General features: G+C 42.7%; 1 protein-coding gene across 4 annotated transcripts in view; it reads left to right on the forward strand.

Moving 5' to 3' along the window:
* Positions 1 to 11604, forward strand: part of NRG3 (neuregulin 3) — a 1029538-nt gene that overhangs the window by 541672 nt on the left and 476262 nt on the right. The gene's annotated exons all lie outside the window — the stretch shown is intronic.

An 11604-nucleotide genomic window follows, 5' to 3' on the forward strand; every position in this document is an offset into this window, starting at 1 on the left:
CTTGGGTGGGGAGATAGGATCCCTAAGGCAGTGTCCTGGCCTCTTTCTTTGGCTCCTTGATAGATTCTCTTAGGAAGGAATTAACCTCAATATCTACCTTTTTATTGGAAGTAGACTCATCTTATGAGATTATGACCAGCTAGACAAGGGCCGAATGAAGAAGAGACTCTCTGGACTGGGCAAGCCAGGGCCCCGATATAGACTTCTTCTAAGAGGAAACTGATAGACAGTGGGGGCCGAGAAGCCAGAAGAAGACAGGTGAGTAAGCAGGATTCTGCCTGTAGAAAGGTGATAAATGATAAACCAGCAGGCAGGCAAGGTCAGTGGATCTGAGACCAGAGGCCCAGGGGTTCAATACTGGGCTCGGGAAACAAGGAGACAGCATTAAGAAGATGGCATCTTCCCTCAAAGTCAACTAGCAGTGTGTTTCTAGAAAGAGAGTCAGGGTCTAGGAGACTCTAGCTCCTTAAGCAGGCCCAGGGAGGAACACAGTGTGGCCTCCATCCTGGAAGGAGTTGACATGAGCAGGGCATTGATGCGCTGGTTGAAGCATAAGACACAGGAGCCATTTATCAGACCAGCACAGTGAGGAGATGGAGGCAGAGAAGAGGCAGGGGGTGTGATGCTGGGCTCTAGGACTCTGGGCTCAAGCTCCCTGATTGGGGGCAGTTGGTCACAGACCCTGAGGCAGAGGAAGCCCAGATGGGCAGGCCTCTGCAAAGAGCTGCAGGAAAATGCAAGCTGGCAATCCACAACCTGACTGTAGAACCTCTATAAACTTATCCAAAAAGGGGCCATTATCACATGTTTTTCTGCTCTGCAGGACATAGGGTCACCTGTCATAACCTGTGAAGGAGCCCTACACACAGGAAACCTCTGCACTTTATTTACAAGTCTATTCTTTGATTATAGAACTGCTGGAATTTTTTTTTTTTAGCTCATCATAATGTTCACTATGTTAGCTATTCAAATATTTGCAATTATTATTGTAGCAAGAGAAATTCTGAGATTATAATTTATGTTTATGCCTCACCTCTTTTCCCCATCCAAGAAGGTCATAGGCTCTAGGCTTCCTGACCTACAAGATACTTTTGTTCCTAATTTTATCTTCTCCAGGCTGCATCTTCATGTGCCTCTGGGCACAACAAAGAAAAAATAGGAGATGTTTCCCTTGATCCAAAAGCAATCTGGAGTCCTGGAAGGAGGAGCAAGGGTTGTGGGTCCCATAGAAGACAGAACTAGTGTCCTATTTACTGGAAGTATACCAGGAAGGTGGCCTGCCTTTAGAGAGGGATGTCTGTGCATCTAGAACAAATAAAGGGTTCTAGGGTGATGACTGCTGGTCTTAAAAGGAACAGGAGGTCAAGGACAGTAGAACCCTAATTAGTAACCCATGGGGATTGGTGCCCTGTGATTGATGAGCCAGTGCATCCTGCTACCGGGGAGTTCTAGACCTTTCATCACCATGGGGTTTGGGGACATGCTAGAGGAAGGAATTCCTTCCTGATCTGTCTATCTGATCTTCTTTTCTCCTTGGCAGAGAAGGATATTTGGGGTTAAATTTAAGTTGATTTTAAGTTGATTTCAAAGAAGCAAACATTATGACCTTTCTGCACACATATAAAAGTCATACATTTTGTATAATTGTTCTGTAGCCACATAGCTCCTATGGGAGATAGAGAAGAACATTTCTCCAGCACCTACTGTATGCTGCTCCTGTTTCCAGCACATTGCTAAGGCCAGGATCTTTCATCCTCACAATAACCTATGAAGTATTAGCGCCCCATTTGTGTAGATAAAAAAAAAAAAACTGAATTAATAATGGTGAAGTGACCTTGTACCGGGATCTGTGGTTTGTATCGGAACTGGGCTTTGAACCCAGGTTGTGTGATTCCAAGGCCCAGCCTCCCTCCACTACACACACTGGTCATCCAAGAAGGAGGAGATTAGAGGTGGCAGTGCTCATCCTTTGTGAGGGAAGGCCTGGTGGCTGTGGCAGCAGGTTTCCCAACTGTGAACTGTGATATAACTGTGATACAGAAGGGCTAACGGGTAGAAAAGCTATAGGACAACAGACCGCGGTCAGCAAGGGAGTCAGGGAGTGAGTCCTTGAACAACGAAGAAGCCAGAAAGCTACTTAACAGAAACATGGGTTGGAGTCAGGGAACCAACCATAAGGTCCCTTCCAACTCCTGACTGTGATATAACAGTTCTCAGTGTTATATCTTTCTTTCTTTCCTTATATCCTTATATCCTTCTTTCTTTCCTTCCTTCCGTGTTTTTTTCCTTCCATTTTCTCCTTCTCTTCCTGCTGCACACATTTATTGAGCACCTCTGTGTACCAGGTACTGAGATAAGTATGAAGGAGACTGATTATCAGACACGAAAAGACCATGGTGGTTAGAATAGATGTGAGTGTTAGATCTTCAGAAAGAGTACAGCTGAGGGGCTGGATCATCGAGGAGGGTGAAGGCACATTTTAGAGACCTTCAGTATCACCTAGACCAGTTTCATTTTGGAAAAACAGTTATCATCCCCCCACCTCCCAGCATTGAGGAGGGAATTTCTGTGCATAAGTTGGCATTTTCCAGGAGACAACGGTTAGAAAAACACCTGCTAGATTTCTCCTAGGCAAAGAATTATGTGAGGAGGGTGCTGAATTACAGCCAGGAACAGAATGGACTTCAGGGGCCTCAGGCGCTAGGAAATGCCTCGCTGCCTATCAGCTGGTACGTTAGATCTATTGCATATAACTGAATCTTCAGCATGGCTAGCAGAAGTAACTGTTCCCGTCACCATTCTGATGAAACTGCAAGGACATGAGGGGAGGGTGAGGGAGAGGTAGATGGGGGAGGGGGGGAGAGAATATGCATTTAAATCGATGACAATGGGATGGTGGGAGAAAAAACAAGCAAGTTTCCTGACTTCTTGCTGCAACAGAGCAAGGTTTCTTATAGCTCAAGAAGACAAGCTCCAGGTCAATCAGTCCTCAGTTCCTTTGTGAAATGAGTGAGCATACCTGCAACGTATCACATCTATTCTTAACTAAGTTTGTAGTTAATAAATAAATAACTATAGATATTTACTTGCCCTGTGGAGTTATTGCTCATTTGATTTTCAAAACTGGTACTTAGGGGGAAGGAGACATGTTTCCTCCCTCCCTCCCTCCCTTCTTTCTTTCCTTCCTTCCGTGTTTTTTTCCTTCCATTTTCTCCTTCTCTTCCTGCTGCACACATTTATTGAGCACCTCTGTGTACCAGGTACTGAGATAAGTATGAAGGAGACTGATTATCAGACACGAAAAGAGCTCGTGATCTATGCTATAAAGAAACCCACATCCAGGAGCCCCTGGGTGGCTCAGTCGTTGAGCGTCTGCCTTCGGCTCAGGTCACGATCCCGGGGTCCTGGGATCCAGCGGGAAGCAGGCGGGCAGCCCGCTTCCCCCTCTCCCACTCCCCCTGCTTGTGTTCCCTCTCGCTGTGTCTCTCTCTGTCAAATAAATAAAATCTTTAAAAACAAAGAAACCCACATCCATAGAATATGTCCAAGAAGGATCCACAGAGTCAGACACATTACACAGACCTTTAAAGATGAATAGCATTTAGTAGGCAAAGACTTTCTCTTTTGGGAGAAAGGCAGGACACGTGCTGTGAGGAACCTTGAGGACTGCCCTGGTGGAGCTTGAAACTTGAGGGTGTGAACACTTCTAGACCACGGTGGTTAGAATAGATGTGAGCGTGGGAGACCGTCCTGGGCCCTTGTGGGGTAGAGGATGTGGTCTCCGAATGCGTAGCAGTGTGGCTGCCTCCTCTGGGCACCAGGTCTTTTGAAGCTTCCTGAATGGGTGACATGCACGGCCAGCTGTGCCCTTGAGCGTCTGAATGCACGTTAGTTCAAGACGTTTACTTACCGGATATTGAAGCTCAAATTAGGTGAACAAGGCCATGTGTCATCATCATTATTAATCCCACCTAGTTACTTTCTTGAGTTCGGTCAAAACAGAGCCAGGAGTGATCATTGTAACTTGTCCCTTTGAGGGTTCATACCAAGAAATTCAGTGTAATGACACACTAAGTGCCTTCATTCCATCCCACCTTGTCAATCATCTAAAACTGGGTGCTGGTTCTGCCCTTTCAGACTGTTGAAGATCAGGAGGTGCCCGGGGGCCTGTGTGTATTCTGACATCAGGAGGCAGCCTTCCTTCTGGCTTCTTCATAACCCGCTTCTGAGATGCAGGCCTTAAGTGCCATGCTACGACAAGGCCCGGCGTAAGAGAAGGCCCACTGGTTTCTGAGTTCCCTTTAAGAAAATGCCTCTTGAAATATTTGTCAGGGTGAACAGATTATTAATATTTTCTGTACAGATATTTTCCAATGAGAGCCAGGTAGCTTGGTGAAAATCACTGAAGCCTTGGAGCCAAATAGGGGCTGGTGAAATTCCTAATTTCACTACTCAGGCCTGAGTAACGGTGGGCAAGTGGCTGAACCACTCTAGTCTTCAATTTTCTTCTCTCGTGAGGATGTGTTAAAAGGATAATATGAGCTAGAAGGTGTAAAACGTATAATATATAGTCAATAAAAGAGAACAATCATTTTACGATGGTAACCACAGATACAGAAATAATGGAGAGCTCAGCAGCACTGTGATAAGACTGGAAGGATTTTGCATCCACAGGATAGAGCTTAGCAGAAGCCGATGAGCACTCAATATGTACTTTACAAAGAAAGTGCATAACCTCACAGCAGGTGCAGACCATGGGTAGGATCTAGCCAGATGGGGCTGAAGCCCTGGGTCACAGTCACAGGGCTAAGTGGCCTCTCACCATGGTGACATTCTATCCTTAGCTCCCAACCCCATTGGCCACCACTGCTTAGCCTCAGATTCTGCAACCCTCCTCTTTCCCACAGTTATGTTTCCTGAGATTAAATCTCAGCTTTAGTTCCTAGGAATAGTCCTTAGCTGAGGTGAGAGATTTCGGGCTCCCTCCCAGGGTCTTCCTCCCCAACTCAGCCCTTAGGGACTTCTGTTTGGAGAGCTGGGTCCTACCCCATTCCCACAGCTGCTGCCCACACAATCCCAGTCTCCTGGTGCCCTGGTTCTGCAGCCATAGCTCTTCTGTCACGGTCCCCAAACTGCTCTGTGCAAGAGGTGGCAGGGACGTCAGGCTCCTTCATGGGCCAGAACTCTGAATTTCTCCTTTCTGCCCCTTTCTGTTCAGCCCCACTGAAAACCCTCTCTGGTCCTGATTGTCTGTTGGCTGCCATGCCACCTGAACTGTTGAGAGAGCATGGTAGATTCTGAAGACAGTACTTAAAAAAAAAAAAAAAAAAATTTAGAGAGGGAGAAGGAGAGCTAGCACAAGCAGGGGGGGCGGCAGAAGAAGAGGGAGAGAAATCCTCAAGCAGACTCCCTGCTGAGCGCAGAGCCAGATAAGGGGCTTGATCCCAGGACCCGGAGATCATGACCTGACCCAAAATCAAGAGTCGGACGCTTAACCCACTGAGCCACCCAGGTGCCCCTGGAGACAGTTCTTAATGTTATTCCTCTGGCACAATTAAATGACATCTTCTGTACAAGCTGTGTTATATACATATATATGTTTTTGTTACCGAGAAGTCTTATCTTTTCCAAAGCAAATTTGCTAACATAACTTTAGGGGAAATTAAAACCGAGAGGATTTTATTAATAATTGAGCTTTCATGTTCCTTAAAGTTTGGACCCAAATTATAATTGATTTATTCAGCAAATAACTACTCAGCATGTGCTGTGGGAGGGGTTATGTATGTGCCAAGAAGGGTAAGTTACTAAGTATGAATGGATGTTGGAGACAAATATCATATTTGAAATTAAAAACTGTATTTACTAGAGCAAATACCATCTCTCACTTCCATCTAAACATAATCCTTTATATCTTCAAATTACCCCTGGTCAAATTCTTAATGTGTTTTTCCCACTTATAAAAAAGAATTGCTAGATATTTGAAAAACCAAACAGGTAATTGGGAGCCAAAACCTGGGACTTTGAAAACATTTTATTCAAAATACGTTTATTATGGATATGTGTCTGCACATATAGATGCGTATGTAACAAGGTGGATATAGGACACAGGATGCTCTTAAAATACATTAGTTCAATGGTTGGAGATTCACTTTCTGCCAAAAAGAGATCCAAAGTATGTAAATGACAATGAGCGTTCCAACTATTTAGTACATTGAGAGAGAGAGGGAATTTGTGCTGACTTTCAATAAGTCCCTTATTCTCCCTTAAAAATATTGCCTAATCATAGAGGCTACTTAATATAATATTTTCTAATGGGTTATCAAACATCTCCATTTAATGGCAAATCCCCATTGGGTATCCCTGTCCAAATAATGTGCAGTTCTTCTCGACTAACTCATTTGGAGGACAACAGACACCTCAGGGGAGGCATTTCACGTCTTTCTTCAGAAGGACTCCTGTGTGTGGTAATGAAAGCCAAGCGTGTTTTCCTCTTCTTCTCCTTCTCCTGCCATTATCTCAGATAACAGATATTAATTAGCATCCTTCAGTCTTTCACTTTAAACTCTACTTTGAGAGACTCATATACTTAGTGATTTATTATTGTTTTTTGTTTGGTTTTTGCTTTTTTTTTCCTTATTCTTGAAAATGCCAGAGATGCTTCTCGAATCTCTTGAATAAGCCAAAAATCAATAGGAACAATGCTTCCTTCTCTTTCCTGAGTAAATACCCTCTATTCACTGAGAGAAAGGGGTATGGTGCAGGCATTGGGGAGAAGTGGTGCTCATTTTCCCTCTGAGCTGATTCACAGTGCCTGCTGCAATTTCCAAAAACAATCTACTAGCCTAACAATGTACTAGCTACGGGATTTCAACAAAATCAGTGTAGGCTTTCTGTTGACACACATTCTAAAGCAATGCTGTGATTGTACAGCCAGGGAAAATGGTGATGATATTCACAGCACTGGATGATGTGGTGTCTACACACATAGGCTCGCTCTTATAGTGTTCAATCCATCAGGCTAAAACAAGTGCCTGTTCTGAGCCAGGCACTGAACTATGTGTTGTGTGAAGAAAGGAACTTTTCTGTGTTCTTGTGGAGTTTATTTTTTTTTAATTTTTTTTTATTATTATTTTTTTAAGGATTTTATTTATTTTTTTGACAGAGAGAGACAGAGCGAGAGCAGGAACACAAGCAGGGGGAGTGGGAGAGGGAGAAGCAGGCTTCCCGCAGAGCAGGGAGCCCGATGTGGGACTCGATCCCAGGACCCTGGGATCATGACCTGAGCCGAAGGCAGACGCTTAACGACTGAGCCACCCAGGCGCCCTGTTCTTATGGAGTTTAAAGGGTGATGGGAGTAATAAGAAAAGTAGAAGATAAATGAATGAATGAGACAACACGTAAAAAAGAAAAAAGGATAACATGTAGCCAGTATCATGGAGAGATGCGTCAAATGTATTAGAGGTGAAAAAATTTACTTTTCAGTATAGGAGAGGCAAGAGATAGAATGACATCGGGAAGATTCCCCCATGGAATTAAACAACAACAACAACAACTGGAAACAGACTAAAATAACTCTATAGGAGCTCTGGAAATCAGTCAAAGATCTAGAGCAGCCAAATGAACATGCAGTCAAGAGAAAGCCACATTCAAAGGTTGCAATTGCTGCGGCATTTTTCACTCACCCTTGCCCCTCCCCCTTCCCAGTGTGGTATGGCACCATTTGGAGGAAATGGTGGCTTCATCCCCACTTCCCTTCACAAACCAGAAAGACTGAATTTGCAACGTTCTAACCTGTGGACTGCCTGAGATTTTGGTCTCTGGGTCACCTACATTGGAGTTCAGACAGCCAGAAGGAGCTTGGATCTCAGGCTCGGGAAGCCATGGGAAGCAGCACGCATAGCTCATGAAAATGGCAAGGAGACTACCGACCTGCAGACACTTGAGACAAGATTACTGATGAAAGTATACAATAGACAGTGAAGGCCCCAAGAAGAACCAAAACTGAGACTCTTGGAGCAAGTATGACATTTAAATATAGTTGTGTACATGGGGGAACTGTAAAGAAGCACCTGCGCACACCCAGGGGATATATATAACCAGAAAAGTCCTTCATACCAGACTGATGAGTGAATGTCATCCCCTGCCTGGAGCCAGCCTGCAAAGTTTGGGAAAGGTAGCTGTTTTTACAAGTGCCCAATTTTTAATAAAATATTACAAGGTATAAAAAGAAGCAAGAATGCATGACATATTAAAGGGAACAAATTAATCCCTAGAAATAGTCCCTGAAGAAAGACTAGCATTGGACTTACTAGACAAGGACTTTATTATTATTATTATTATTATTATTATTTTTATTTTTAAGTAGGCTCCATGCCCAACGTAGAGCCCAGTGCAGGGCTTGAACTCATAATCCTGAGATCAGATCTGAGCTGAGATCAAGAGTTGGATGCTTGACCAATTGAGCCACCCAGGCACTCTTATATGAAGGCTTTAAAACAGCTGTCTTAAATATGCTGGAGGAGCTAAAGGAAACCATGGACAAAAACAAGAAGAAATCAGGGAAATAATATATGAATAGAATGAGAATATCAACAAAGAGATAGAAATTTTTTTAAGAAGAACCAAACAGGGGCACCTGGGTGGCTCCATCGGTTAAACATCTGCCTTTGGCTCGGATCATGGTCTCAGGGTCCTGGGATCGAGTCTTGCATCAGCTCCCTGCTCAGCGGGGAGTTTGCTTCTCCCTCTGCCCCTCTCCCTGACTCATGCTCTCTTTCTCTCTCTCAAATAAATAAATAAATAAATAAATAAATAAAATCTTAAAAAAAAAAAAAAGAACCAAACAGAAATTATGGAGATAAAAACACAGTCACTGAATTGAAAAATTCACTATTGGAGTTCAACAGCAGACCCAGATAGGCAGAAGCAAGCATCAGCAGCCTTGAAGAAAAGTCATTTTAAGTGATCAAGTCTGAGGAGCAGAAAGAGAAAAGAATGAATCCAAGAGACTTAGATGACACCATCTAGAAGATCAATATATTCATTCATTATGAGAGCTCCAGAGGAGAAGAGAACGGGACAGAAAGCTTTGATAAGAAATAATAGCTGGAAACTTCCCAAATTTATGTAAAGAAATGGATATACGAATACAAGAAGCTCAAAAAACTTCAAGTGGAAGACAAAGAGACCAAAATGTATCTGGGATGCATTACAATGAAAATGAGAAGTCAAAGACAAAGAGAATCTTGAAAGCAACAAGAAATAAGCAATGCATTATATACAAGACAGCCTCTGTAATATTATAGGCTAATTTTCCAGGAGAAACATTGCAGACCAAAAGGCAGTGGGATGATATGTTTGAAGCACTGAAAAAAACCAAAAACAAAACAAAGAACCTGCCAATCAAGATTTCAAATTAACAAGCTAACTTTACACCTTAAGGAACTAGATAGTCTTCCTCTGATGGAGAGGATGGAGGACAAAACTAGTGGTATCCCTGGGCCGGTGTAGACAGTAGAGTCTGAGTGTAAAACTACTTAGGAGGGCATGGGTGGGGTGGGGTGGGGGGGGCAGTGCTGGAGAAGTTGATGTTCAGCAAGGTCCACAGAATTAAAATTAGGGGGCCCTGTATGGGGCTTTTATGTGGATACCCATGGGAACTGATGGCAAGGATCCCCAGAGTGCACCTGCAGTATAGGAGGGAGACCACAAACTATTGGAGTTCCCATCCCATCTCGCATGGGAACTCCAGATCCTTATAAGGAATTAAAGGTGGAAATGTCAAGTAGGGTCTCAAGTACGGAGATGGGACACAGTGAGTTCCAGGAAAACAAAACAAAACAAAAACATGATCAAGGCATTAAGATAAGAAACAGTCTAATTGACCTGCATTGTAATAGTAATAATGTCAGTATATGGCACCATGGATTTAACAAATTTAACATATATTATTGTTGTAGGGCCCCATTAGCTGAATTGTATTACTTTCTCTTTTTCCATGGGTAATTTGCTGCTACCTGTCAGAGCAAGTAAGTGACTCCAACAACTTGAGTCCATGTCCTTCACCACTAATGCTATATAAATAGAATTAGCTCAGTATAATACTGAGCATGGAGTTATATAGGTCACATCTTAAAGGGCTGACCTTCAGATGGCAGTGTTTATAGGCCATGGTGGAACCTTGAACATTTTTAGCAGGATGAGAATAGAAATTGCTCTGGGAAGGCTGTTTGCAACACAAATACGAAATAAGTTGATGAAAGGCAAGGCTGAAAAGAGAGAGCTCCATTAGGGAGCAGAAAGGAACAAGGTCTAAACTAAGATGGGAGACAGGAGTGGAGTGTAGAATGATTTGAAAAGCTTTGAGAAAGTTGAATCAATTGAATTTCACTGCAATTAGCTAAAGGGGGACAAAGACACTGGTAGACTTTACAGTGACCCTGGGGCATCTCAAGCTATTTTGAGGCCAATAACTCCTGACATAAGGAGGTGTAAGGAAGGGAACTATTCTGAATTGGTTAGAATTAATTGCAGAAATCCACATTCAGATCTTCTTTGGGATTTAAAGAATACATTTTGAAGATGCATAATTAATGTGAAAGTAATAGCATGAATCCTAAATACTTAGGAAGCTCGGTACTACCATGGACACTAAGCTCTTTAATAGGGCACTTACTTTCTCTTGACTGGGTGAGATTTTAGTCCTTCAGCAATCACATGGCTGCTCTAGCCATTTGAGATCAGACTGAGTGCTGACTTGTATCTGTCCTGAAAATTAGTTTGATGTCCTTTAGACTTATCCTATTATGTCCTTTTATATGTCATACTAGTGTAAACTTGGAAATAATTAAAAACAATAGACAAGAACCTTCTTATCTTTTTTAGTATTCCTTTATGTGGGGAATAATTGATTGGGTGAAGTGGATTAAATTTCAATATTCAGACAGGCTCCTTTTGTTATTACTTTCAACTTTTTATCTGCTTTTTAAATTACCTTGCCTATTTCGAAAGCGCAGTGCAGTTCTCTTGTGTTTCTTTTTTGGTGCAAGATGATGTAGAAAGGCTGATGGCATAAAGTTGAGGGAGATCCACTATCCAATTTCATATCCTTAGATAATTGACATTTTTAGAGAAATACTCCTTTGAAATTAATACGAGGTAATGTGATCGACTGGGAAAAGCGTGGAAGCTGGAGTCAAACTGACCTGATTTTCTCTACTGGCACTGGCACTTAAGAGCTATGCCCCTTTGGGAGTTGGATTAAAACATTGAACCTCAGTTTCTTTGTCAGAAATATAGGAATAATAATATGTCTGGCTCAGGGTATATAATAGATATATGTTCGGCAGATAGTAAAAAATAGTCTGCCATTCAAAAAAATGTGTTTCTGTCCTGCCCTAAAAAGGAATGCCTAATGTTTTTGCGGTTCATCTGTTATGATTAATGAAAGACGCCAGACACAAAAGACCACATATTGAATGACTCTATTTATATGAAGGGTCAAGAATAGGCAAACACACAGAGATCAAAAGTAGATGAGTGGTTGTGTAGGACTAGGAAGTAGGATGCCAAGTGGCTCTTTATGTGTACATGGTTTCTTTGGGG

Source organism: Neomonachus schauinslandi, chromosome 6 (assembly GCF_002201575.2).
Source record: "Neomonachus schauinslandi chromosome 6, ASM220157v2, whole genome shotgun sequence".
NCBI classification, from domain to species: domain Eukaryota; kingdom Metazoa; phylum Chordata; class Mammalia; order Carnivora; family Phocidae; genus Neomonachus; species Neomonachus schauinslandi.